Raw genomic sequence first — 13,064 nt, 5'->3', positions numbered from 1 at the left:
TCATTATCCCATCCCTTCTTCCCGTCTCCCCCGTATCATTTCCCAAGACTGTTTACCACAAACACAACAGCAACGCTGCCTGAGCTTATTATGGACAGCCAAGCTGCAACACGTTGCCAAGTCCTGCCCCATGGCCTGGGCCTAGCTCTGTTGTCTTGGTAACACAGCATCCAAGAACAGAGGGGGGGTTGTGTGATAGTGCTGGAGGTGGTGGTAGAGTGTTTGAGGGGGAGGCTCGCATGATGTCATCTTGTGGCATGGAGGGGGCCAATCAAACCCTGAGAAAATTATGTCACCTTTTGTTGAGCCGGTCCATTCAAGGCTATAGAAGTGCAGTGAATTGAGAGCTGCCGAGAGGTCATTTTTTCCCCCCTGAGTTGTGTAAATGTGTATGTGTGTGAGAAAAGGGAGGAGAGAAAAAAGGGGGGAGGCAGACAAGCAGAGAAGTGCATTGTGGACATGCTAATGTTGTTGAACATAAGCAGGGCCATAAAGATGTCACAAAGCTCAACTTCCAAAACATCACCACCGGGGCCTTTATCCCGCTTGTCGGTTTTTTTTTTTCAGACGGCTATGACCTCGTCCACCTCAAATTTGAGTCTTAATATGATTCCTATGATGCCCGAGACAAGTTGTCAAGCACTAGAATAAAAGCCTGAACAAACTGTAATGGAACTTGCCCAGTCAGCTTTGTTTTATCACTGAGGCAAGGACAACAATAAGTAACCCCTTGAGGAATAATTACACCCTTAGCAACTATACACTCCTTCACCTATGTGCCATTCCCTCTCCCCACATGGCCCTTAGCTCCCACCCACCCTGACGCAGACTTTATTGAATCGTAACTGAAATGACAGCGAAAGACAGCTGAATGGGAAGTCACTGCTGAAATGCTGAAGTCACTCAGACTAAATGAAAACAATGCATGCATTAGCGACGTATGTTGAATATTTTTGGGACAAGACGAGGGATCTGTGGGGATTTCTTCCACAGTATGGTTGGAAACTCCCTGCATTTTGACACACGTTGACCTATTATGTGACATTAAGCACTTCTCCATCAACATCATACGTGACACGTTTGTAGAGTGTAAACTCAGCAAAATGATGTCATCTTTTTACTGTTACTTCTACAATTTTTTGTGATTATAGTAAGTGATGCATTTACACATTACATTGTAACATCAACCAAAAATATACATTCAGTATGTTGCGATTGCCAGTAAAACTATTAAAAATCACTGTTTCAGTTTAAATGTAACATATTACATTTTTACTGTAAAGTTCACCTTTACCTTGTCTTCCTTTGAAGAAAAAAAAAAAAGATAACACCCCATTTATTCCTCAAATGCTAGACTAGCACATACTGGCCTAACTAGTAAGGAAGCCAGCATGAATAACCGTAACAATGAACACCACTGAAACATCCAACCATTTATCTCATGTATCTGGAATGACAACACAAACAAACAGCAGCTTGGATACACCTTTTAATTTCTGCTAACAGGGCTTAACAAAAACAACAAAAGCTATGGAGTCATAAATCATAATGAGAATAAACTGCTTGACAGGATTATTAACTGAAATTAGCAGAAGCTGCCAATGTGTCACAAAAAAATGCAGCGTAAGAAGGAGAATTCATGGTTTTACATTAATGACAATGGCTTCTTTGTCGAAGATGAAAATCACATATCCACTGATTGAGTGATTCGTCTGATTAATCTCAATCACATGTGCATTAAGTCTTTATACACAGTAGGAGACATCTTTTGTGCTCCTCCCTGGATAAACGTTCTTATGCAGTTTTAGAAGAGCCACTTTGAAAACAGTCACATTACCAAAAATGACAAAAATTACACATTAAATGCTGAAGTTACTGAATGAGCGACACTGTAAATAAAATCTGCAAAACAAGAGAAGATACATAGATGCCGGGAAATTATCATCATAAAATCAATTAGAAAAATAAAGTCAAACAACATGCTGTATCCATCAAAGTAACTATGGTAAATATATGACTCTTCTATAGAGCATTTCTCCAGATGGGGCTGACTGATCTGTTCCATGATGTCTGAGCAGCAAAACGCGATTCACCGTCCTGCTGCGTTTATGTCATAGCTTCTCCAAGCTCACGCTGCTCACTGAATCCTGGGAGCTAGATTGCCAGTGTTGGAGCTCATGTTGTCGGCAGCCTTGCCAGGAGCAAACATCTGCTTCAGAGGATGCTGGTCCAACAGTCCAAACCAGGATTTAGTATGATCCTGGAAACATAATACAGAAACTAATGACTGACTGGAGCCCAAAACCACTTACTTGAATATTGAGACATTTCTCATACCCGCGCTTAAGAAAAAAAAAGATAAGTATTGGATCCTTTATAACAATGTTTTGCTTAAAATGTTGAGTCAACGTTTTTTAAAGTTACGTCAAATAATTATTAAATTAATAAAACATCAAAACTGATCAACTACTGCGCAGCTGATTACTTTAGCAGAACAGAACTGGCTCTTTTCAAAAAACTGCTGACAAAAGAAATGGGCCTGAGAAGAAGAATTATCCACAGCCTCATTATCACATTATGGTGTGTTGGCTAACTCCAGATGCCTTTGTTGGATACAGCGTACCAGGCCAGGTAATCATGCAAATGAAGCTAACTATTTTTCATAAAAGAAAAGAAAGATAAGTCCATCTTTAAGACTAAAGATAGAAATATAAGCAAATTGCTTAATAAGCAGCTGAACAGCTGAGTTATTTTCTGAATTCTCATCTAATCTGGCTTCAACATCTGCTTTTAAGATGACATAATACACAGAGGTGCTCTCCTGACAACCCAGGCTTTGCTTTACCCTCCACAAAATGACATGACGTTGTCTACCACCCACTCAACCCTGCATGTTTTATGGCAGAAAAGTGGCAGGACGGGCCTGCCCCGCTTGTTCTTTGCCCGGGGAAGGAACATGTCAGAGGATAAGCAGTCATCTATCAATGTTTCCTATCTTCTTTCTGCTTGTCTGCACCTCTGAGTTGGTTTACCTGTGAGTAGTCACGTTCCATCAGTGTACAGTATAGCCTCATTCTTGTACTCTTTCTTCATGCGCCTATTCCCGCTCTCACTTTTTGTTACCACTACACATTCTTAGCTACCCTTCTTTTTTTCATTGTGGCTTTAGTTTTGAAAATCAGGGAAAGGAGGACAGATTTCCTTTACCTGACTTTGTGCATCTCTTCTGGCCTCCATTCTGGATTTTCCCTTCCCACGTTTCTCTCACATGCCTCACCCTGGAGCACAGCCAAGCAGAGAAACATCAGCATACAGCACCAGGTTTCAACCTGCCTCTGAGTCTACGCCTGCCTGTGTATGTCTCTCTCTGCCCGAGGCTGCAACTGAGGCCTGCCCCTATCACCATCCCTCATCAGCACATCTACTGTACCTGTCTGCTGGCACCCTGCCATCCATACACAGTTCTCCATTTGGTGAGAGAACAAGATGGAAGGGAAGAAAAAAAAAAAGATAAGGCAAGCCAAAAAATCTACAGAAAATGACTACTCATGTTGAGGTCAAGCAGATCTGACCTCCAATGAGAACACCCAGGAGTATCCTGAGAGGCACAAATACAGTACCACTCATTCAGTTGGCTGGGTGCACTGTGCAATCCCATCAACAGGTTTCTTTGAAAGCCACCGACTCTGTGGTGGGCCATCAAAGCATATCTTCATTCAGTTCCACTGAAAGGATCTGAGGCTCCTGAGAGAAGTTGTGTTTGAAGTGATATCTCTGTGTCCCTGCATTCTTTACTGTGCTGTCATGACTTGGGTTACACAATAAAAAAAACAGCAAGAACACGGGCATGAATCCAGTGGCACCACCCTGATCACATCTCTCATATATGTGAACTACCACTTCTTCCTCTGTTTATTTAGTCAACATACCATACTGTGGTTGTTTATAGCAACGGTCGCTGCTCCTCATAAGACGACACTGTGTGTAATCACGTACTCCTAGGCTTTAAGATCAAACAAAAGACAGAATCTTACCTGTTGAATCTCTTGAGGTCATGTTTCCATTACTCAGCCCCTTCTTGGTGATCATCTGAAAAAGATAAAGAATGGCGAAATAAAGTGATTCAGAGAGAGGTGCACATATAAGACAAAAGAAAAAAAAACTGGAGTCATATTTTATCTCGACCAACACTGCCCAAACTTGTATTAAGAAACTTTGATAACTGTAAATGAGTAATGCCAAATGTTCCCTTGATTTACAGATGCCACAAGATTAACCCGCAGTGTTGTATAATCTCTGAGTCTTGTTGGGTGTTAAAATGAAATCATTTAGTACACTTGCTTGAACTGATTTGGATTATGTTAGTATTCCTATAATTAATTATATGGTTTCCCATTTTGGCCTCTAAATATTATAACAAGAAAAAACAGAGAGAAGGAAACAACAGTACAATAAGAATTACAGGTCATGTGCACTTTATCTTTTTAAAATAAATGAATAGTACATAAGACAACTTGCTTCCTCTCCAGTGTCTGTAAAAACAACAGGTCTCTCACAGACATACAGATCATAAGTGACTTGACTCATTTAGGGAAAGTCCCACTTACTCATGCAAAATTATATTTCAAATTAGAGCCAAAAAAGCTGCAGTATGTAGAAGTATTTTTTTTTTTTAATGGCATGTTCAGGGTTAAGCAGCTGGCATAGGCAGCTAAAGGCAGTACCGGTTTTCTAGTCTTTACCTCTGCTAATTCACTGAATGGGAGAAATAATATCCTGCTATGAGTTTGCACAATCTGTGCACAGAGTTTTGCTCTTTGCTCCACTGCCTGTGAGTGAAACCCCAGTACACCTCTGATATCTCTGTCTGTGAAATGGACCCATACAGCTGACAGATGTAGCTTGCTATCCTAGCTTGCTAGCATTAGCTGATAACTAATAGCTCAGAATTACTCTCTGGCCTAAACATAGCAACTTTAAGCTCAAGAAATTTAACATGGTAAGCCAAAGCCTCTTTTATATGGAGTCTATGGGCACTATCGTTTGTTAGCTCTAATAACTGAAATTTGTGAGCATGTTGTACATGTAGAAGTTAACCATATGAAAAAGAACAAAAGCAGAAAATGACTCATATATGCATGACTGTATATAAAAATAAGTGAAAGCAGTACTTTCGCAGAAACTAAAAAAAGTCAAATCCGGATTAGAAACTGAGATCTACGTTTCATCTTTGCTTAGTGTAAATCTAGGGTTTCAGGGGAGCTCTGCAAAACCTGGCATCCCAGGAAAATTTAAGTAACCAAAGTAGCTTTTCCATTGTAACATTTAAAATTTATTTGGTGTGCTGGTTTTATTTTATGAGGTCAAGAGGTTCAGGTAGATACTGAATCAAGACTCTTGCAGGTTTCTACAGCACATGCAAACACGTTAAGAGGCTGGACCAAAGACAGCGTCGGTCACTCTTCATCCATTCCAAGACAAAGGCGCTCTCTGCTTCTGAGTTTCATTGTCCCAGAACTGTTGCCTTGGCAACAAAGGCACTGTTTCCAAGTGACACAAAGCCTAAACTAAAAAAACTCTCCTTTTCAGGTTGAAGGCTCCAAGAGTTGAGGGGAAAACAGCAATAACAGGACGGTGGGGAGAGAAACTGAATACCGGCAAATTGCTTCCCAGAGTTTCTGGAGGACATGGTAAAATGATTCTTTCTTTCCTCTGCCTTTTAAAATACCTTTCCCTGGCACTAGGCACCATAGGTAGTTGTGTGCTGGTCCCATTTCTTTTATATCCTTTCTTATATTTCTAGCTATCATACTGTGCTAAGTGAGTTATCATGTACACCAGCAGACTGGAGCTGCATGTGGCTAGGCTAAGCCTCCAGATGAGGTAATGTTTAGAGAGTTGGTGAGCCAGCAGAAGGGTTGGTCAGGTCTTGATTAGCTCAGGGGTAGGGGCTCTCTTTAATATTGGACACCCCTTTGTCTGGTCAGATTACTACCTTATGAAAAACTACTCCTGCTGACACGCCTATTGGGATCAGAGCTTCCTGCTTGCTACATCATCCTGCTTATGAGTTCTCCACACACAGGAAAACACTTTCAAGCAACAGCACTTTCACACACACTTGCAACTCTCATAAACTCTCAGAAGCACAATTACTAAGAAACTCACAAGACCTGTGCATGCATTTACACGACACTCCCAGGAGCACTCATTGATATCACCTCCTAGGGCCTCCTCTCTTCCATTTGTGTATGCCATGACCGCAGTTGACGACCTCGAGATGGAAAACAACCTGCAGTTATTAACAAGGCCAGATGACACACAAACACACGCTCATGCACGCTCACTTGTTTTTATTGTGGTCGTCTCCTCCGGCCACTCTCCAATGAAAATCACATGATGGACCTCTTCCAGCTCAAAAAAAAAAACCCATCTGAGAATCTCGACCACAAAAACATCAATAAACATTTTTTTTCTATTTATGTAAAAAAAAAAAAAAAAAACAACCCAGCAGATTCATAGGGGAAGCTTTAAGGGGATTTTAATCCTAGCAGTCTTGTAAAAAGGGCTCAGGCTACAGGATGATTTCAATTATTTGATATAATTTCTGATGGTCCATTAGTTCAAAATAAAGCTCTGATTATAAGAGATGTGTAAACAGAAAGCTGCAAACAAAACCTTCATCCGAGTCTGTAGCAGAGCTTTGCTTTTTTCCAGATGTGTAATTGACTGTTAATTAGTGGTGGCTTTATTTCTGCAAATAAACCGTGTTTAAACTGAAGAACAACGGAATAAAAGCAAAACTCTGGTGTGTTTGACCACATTGCAAACTTCAACACCTCTCTTTTTCTAGTGGAGGCAAGCCTATAGTAGCAAATGATCACATGTCTGCGTTGCACTTTGTGAAAACAAATTAATACTTGTAGGTGTATACACACAAGTATTGAAGTACATATATCCACACACACACACACACACACACACACACACACAAATCAGTCAGGGACACTGGCACAACCTTGCGCCAGCGGTCCTTTAAACCAGTCATGTGAAACGACCCGTTCCTTTCTGCAAATCAGATTACATCTCCGAGCTGAGCTAAGGTCTGCAAGTCTACACACACATTCAAAGTTTGGTGGCTATACTCAGACACAAACACACAAAAACACCCACACACACACGCACTCAGTTAATCAGATTTTTCCCCACAAAACTTCCTGTCTTTGTGAATGTACAAAAAAAATTGACAGCATCGGACATTGGCCAAAATAATCATTTATAAAAATGCAATATCCAGTTAATTTATCGCAGATTCCTTTGATTCCACATTCCATTAAAAAGAAATATATATATTTTCATAGAAGGCTGTGAGATAAGCCTTCTTTCAGCAGCCTTCGACTGCTGTTTGGCAGATCAGCTATGGAATGAACACATGCGGAAACATGTTTATAGCGTATTTGGCAGGAATGCAAATGATAGATGATTCACAAATGATTCAAATCCTATTCAAGTTACCATGCACCAGAGAATTAAGCCAGGAAAATAACAGTTTATCAAGCTTAAGTAAGTGTCAATTTGGCTTTGGTCAATGATTTTACTTTAAACAAGCCTTATTATTCTATGGAGTAATGAAGTTTGGGTTAGCACATAAATAAGCACGGTGTGGCAAAGTTATTATACACAGTGTGCATATCCTTAATGACTGCTTGGTTCTATGATACGCTGCTGAACACATCTAACATCTTTGTGCGTTTTAGCTTCAGTGGTCAGATTCGTAACTATTTGCAGTTTTTTTTTAAGTTACAGTGTTAAAGAGGATGCTTGGCTTGATGCTGGTGGACTGTTTGGCTTAATCAAATCCAGACAGTTGGAGAAGTATAAATTGTCTCTACACAATCTATGTTAAGTCTCTACTTTTTTAGTCTACTCTCCGTCTACTACCACTTACCATTTACGTCTTTAAAAATGTTTTAAGGAAATCTAAATTACTTTTGAGTCTGGAAGAAGAATCAATGCTTTTCAATTTCCATTATAAAAACAAAGAAAGTTCTTCGTGGATCTACTGCATAGCTGAATGCCTTTGCCTGTTTTGCCCTTGGTGCCACAAAGGTCAGAAGGTGGGAAGCTGTGGGTGGCAGGTTGAGACAGGGTGCCTACAATGGGGTGTCAGGACTCTGTCAGTCAGTCCAACTCAACTGGGTCATTCTCTCTTCACAGTGACATTTGAGAAAACCAGCAATGGGGACCGGCTGCACAGGGAATGGAGGAACAGAGGCACCGCACCCTGGTTTAGGTTGCACTGGATGCTCAGATAAGACAACAGGAAGGGGAAGATTTGAGCAGGGCAACATGGGGAGCAAATCATGGCTACCATTACTCAGGAAGAATTCACTCATCCCTCAGATCACTTGCCACACCTGTGGAGGCCAGTGTCTAAATCACACAGTGCCACCAGTCAGAAGTTTAGAATTGGTCACCAAAGCCTCAGATTAGAGTCAATGTAAATTGAGATAGCATAATGCCCACAAAAAGCTATTGAACTGGAAGCTCTGGTTGCGTTGCCCAAAAATTAAAATAAACGATACAAATATTTAATATATGACACAAACCTTATTAGCTTCAACAATCCAAATCATGTCAATCAAGTAATAGTAATAGTAATTTATCAAAAAAGCTGATTTATCCCTGTATCTAAGGCAAGGTAACAACACAAGAAATTATTCTCTACAACCATATGCCTTATTTTTGTTATAACAGAACAAATGAAGGTGAAGGGTATCTAGTATCTGCTATGTAAGAGGTCCAGTGTCTAAACAGCTGCAATATGGTGCAAGACATTGATCAAAACAGTCTTAGCCACTGAGTTGCCAGTTGAATTTCTCATGTCTTATGGTTTTATCTGTAATATTTAGAATAAGAAAACGAGCAGTGTTCCACATTATAACTTGTGATGATAGCTGTCATTATTTTAGATATTTAGGATATTTGATAAAGTCATAGACCAATAGATCAATAAAAAACCTGTTATGATCCTACAATTAGAATAGATTGGTGGAAATGGAGATGCTGTGTGCTGTGCAACTCAAAAGACAGTCCTACAGTTCACTTACATTACAGTATGTGCACACCCACACACATAAGCAAAATAAACCACAATGTAGTGTCTTCATCTGGAGTTTATTTCCTGCCCTCCAGCGTGACATATGGTTACTTGTTTCTGTTTTACACCTCTGAATCTTTCTGTTGAAGTTTTCTGGCAGCACATAAACCATTCATCACCAGAACTGGGACCGAACTTTGGTGACATGGGTCATGACCTTAGCTCTAGGTTAATGAAAATGTCCACATGGTGGATTAGGTTGGTGTTTGGATATAGTTTTTATCTCACCAAGTACCAAGAAAGTACAAAAATCTGTGTTATGTTGGTGTTACTGACCCACATGGAAACTTAGGAGGATAATGAAGTTCAGGTGGTTCTAAAATAAGACATATTCAGTTCTAAGGGTGTGCAAAACCCCCCTTTTTGGAGGTTTGAGTGGGAACTCCCACTTGCTGTGCCATTAATTAACCATCATACACTGCACTTGAAGAATGTTAGACAAAGATCGAAATCGAGGCCTACGACTGGGAAAGTGTGAATCAAGCAAACGTGCTGCACCCCTTGCTCATTCAAATGTACCTTATGTCATTTTGTTTTCCAAACCTGGCCTTGAACTCTTCCCTTTATCCATGCATACTTGGACAAAAATGTGTGTCAAGTTTTACAAGGTGTGAAGTGAGGAAACAGTTTTATTCAGAATCAGCAGCGGTAAAGATTCATCTAGTCTCAGATGAAAGTGTCACCTTCTACGACCCTTTTAAACCAGAAGGTGCAGTGACCAAGAATTGTCACAAGATCCATGAAATGTTAGTTTTGGAGCAAAGGTAAACAGCTTCTCCCATGGTGGGCCTGTACCCTACACAGAGTAAGCACATGTTTCCCATTGTGGTTGAAAGGAAAGGGGATTAAAGTGTAGCACAGCCGGAGCCACAGCTATACACCCCATGGTGGGATCAGAGTACTCTCAGGTCTTTGAGTATTGCTGATACAGCCAGTTAAAAGTGACTGGTGTGTAGGGAGAATGCATGGTCAGATCTAGCACTGATCCTCTAGAGTCCAACATTGGGGCCTTTTCTGGCGTCTAAGGAGGCAGACATGTTACCATGTTGACAGCATGGCCTAACTATGGCCGATGGAGTAACACACACACACAAAAAAAACAGAATAGTTCAGGGTTATGGGAAGGCGTTGAAACAGAGCGGATTTTATTTTCAGTGACCCAATGCTGCATCGATGAAAAAGAGATCACCAACTCACACTGGAAGCAGAAACAGAGGGAAAGAGGAGAAATGATGGAAAAAACTGTAAGTAGCAGATGGTTAAAGCTTGCAAATACAAGGTTCTCACCCCGAGGCCTCGAGGTCAAACAGGCCACATTTAGGTTCCACAGGGGAGAGTTAAAGCAGGAGACTGTGACTGTGCAGCCAATTAAAGGACACTTTAAAAAAAAGCAAATAGTGGTGGGCACATTAAGGAAGATATGCATAGTGAAGCATATCTGCACATACCAAAAACTGCCAATTAACTAACACCCCATGAAGCTCAGCTGTGACTGCTTCAGCTGAAGAGCTTACATGTGCAGCAAGTAAAGAGACTTTTCTGTGGTGGGTCAGAAGGGATGCTGAAGGAGGGTTGAACATTCATTTTGTCAATCACACCCAATATTAGCATCTCTATCAAAATGTCCGAGGGATTTTTAATCTTTGAGACTTTACCAAATTTCAGCGGCGGTGACTCACTATAGACTTGATGGCTCTAAAATACAACTCGCTTTAAACAAGACTTTAAACAGAAACGTCAAGAGCTCAGTAATGACAAATCACACACTAACATTTTTTTTGAGAACCTTATACATTTATATAACCTTATATAATTATCTTCTTATATTATAAGAAGAGCATTTAGCCCTGGCTATATAGAACTATCATAACATCCTTAAATGCGAGATTATTTCCCTGAAAATTACCTAAAGAGACAAAAGTAATAAAAAAAGAGACTAATAATGTACTTAGAAACTAATGAAGTCTGACATGCCTTAAACATCCAGAAAGCAGCAGTTTTAACATAAATCTAGTGACTTACTGTACTCCTCCGCCCTGTGAGATCAGATTCTCACCCAACTTGACTACTCCAAACCATCATTCTTACACTTTTGACCTCAAAATTCACACTCGTACGCATAGATACAAACTTCCTATATGTCTGCCCATCTTGCAGCAGTGGTGCATGCTTCTGTGCATGTTTGTGGGGGAATTTGAGGAGCGTGAATTATGTGCTGGGCGTTTGTGCAGATTTGCAGGACTTTCTCACCCACAAAAACACTGTTTGGGTGAAGCAGTACGGCATGTTAATGAGCATGTGCGTGGTTGTGTTTTGAAACTGGAAACAGATTTATGTAGTGTTTGGGATCAGCTCTGTAAAGGTCATACTAAACAAGCTAGCTCATTTCAGTAAACCCTATTCCCTTTCTGATCCAGGTGACTCTCGGCCAGTAGTTTCACGGCACACAGAACTGGCATAAAATCGCCATTCTGACCACTTTCTCCATCTTCATGACATCACTAATTTCCGATTCCAGTGACGCCGCACTGACATTCAGCTTCTTTGATTAATTGTTTCCTACAGGGCTCTTGCGAGTGTTTCTGTTTGAAAAAAATAAATGACAAAAAATATTTTCTGGAGCCCTATATTGCTAGATCCAAACACTCCTTCAGCTCCAAGCATTGACCACAAAGATGACCTGGCATGGGATAAAATATCAGCCACAGCAATAGTTTTCCTACAGACCCTGATTCCTCCAATAAAGAAGAAGTTAGAGGGGTATCAGTCAAACTCTTGATTACAAACATCCTTCAGCGATACATGTGCAATAGCATTTACTTAAACACACATTCGCGCATTAGTGCACAAACCTAAAAGCATGTCTATGCATGCGCATGTTGTCAGTGCAGCCATTAGCAAAACATGCAAAATGTAAATGTCCCTAAATGCCAAAGTGGAAAAAGGTAGGATAAGAATCACCTAATCTGGCTAATCCAGCCAAAGATTAGGAGCAGGCAAATATTGCCAATAATAAACAAATGACTAACATTCTCAGTCTGTGTGGTTACAAGCCCAAGGGCTCCAGCTATATCCCAGCAGGGTCTGGATCCAATCCGTGCTGTTTATCAGTGCAAGCAGAAGTGGCCACTTGTGAAAGCTCTATGATAAACACTTGGGGGACAAACCGAGAATGGCTAACAGATCAGTATGACCAAATCACTCCTCTCAGTTTGATTTACAGATCTGACTTCAAGGACCAAAGCACGACATTCTCACCATATTATCACCACTTCATTACTCACTCTGACACTACCTTCATGATAGCCATATTCTGTGGGGATATGATTTAGCCTTGACCATCTCTAGTGACGGTCGCATATTTAGACACTTAAATGACAAGTTTGTCATAGCATTATGGCTGAATTAGTTAGCATGCAATCAGCAATGCAAAAATTCAGTAGATACACAGACAATGCGATTAAATAGACTTTTTTCCCAAGTCGTGTGTCCCAGTTAAATAGGTAACTGCGACCACATGGAGTTCAACATCACAAGCGGTGGTTCAGAAGAGCGACTGAACTAGTTTCCAAGTTCCTTAAATATGAGCATGTTTGTTTTTCTTTGTTAAAATATAACAAAAATAAATATAGTTAGAAGTAGTAGACAGCTGAGCACTGTATTTTGTTCAGGATGATTGACACAAAACCGTTCGCATGTCGAGGTGTCACCATGGAGGTTATGGCAAAATCATGTCTGATAGATACTGTGACTGACCATGAATTCCTTTAAGTAGTAACAGAGCTGAGTAAATAGTATCTGTGTGATGAAACATGACCTCAAAGGTAAAGCAGTGAAAGTACTGAATCTCACCTTCATGCAGTGTACATGTGTGTTTTTTGTGGGTGTGGTGAGAAGTAAAAGT

At 40.4% G+C, this 13,064-nt stretch overlaps 1 long non-coding RNA gene across 1 annotated transcript in view; it reads right to left on the bottom strand.

Moving 5' to 3' along the window:
* Positions 1-1,457: 1,457 nt before the first annotated feature.
* LOC146576191 (uncharacterized) overlaps positions 1,458-13,064 on the bottom strand; it is a 46,992-nt gene continuing 35,385 nt past the window's right edge. Inside the window, exons 4-6 of the long non-coding RNA XR_014892225.1 lie at positions 4,035-4,089; positions 3,208-3,278; positions 1,458-2,260 (exon numbers count right to left, since the gene is read on the bottom strand). This is a non-coding gene — a long non-coding RNA (uncharacterized LOC146576191). The remainder of the gene's footprint in view (positions 2,261-3,207; positions 3,279-4,034; positions 4,090-13,064) is intronic.

The sequence above is a fragment of the Mchenga conophoros genome, linkage group LG4 (genome assembly GCF_057382185.1).
Source record: "Mchenga conophoros isolate Kocher_MC1m ecotype Shallow Benthic linkage group LG4, M_conophoros_male_GT1.1, whole genome shotgun sequence".
NCBI classification, from domain to species: domain Eukaryota; kingdom Metazoa; phylum Chordata; class Actinopteri; order Cichliformes; family Cichlidae; genus Mchenga; species Mchenga conophoros.
Note: the sequence above shows the minus strand (reverse complement) of the source record. Positions and strands in the feature narration are given on the sequence as shown.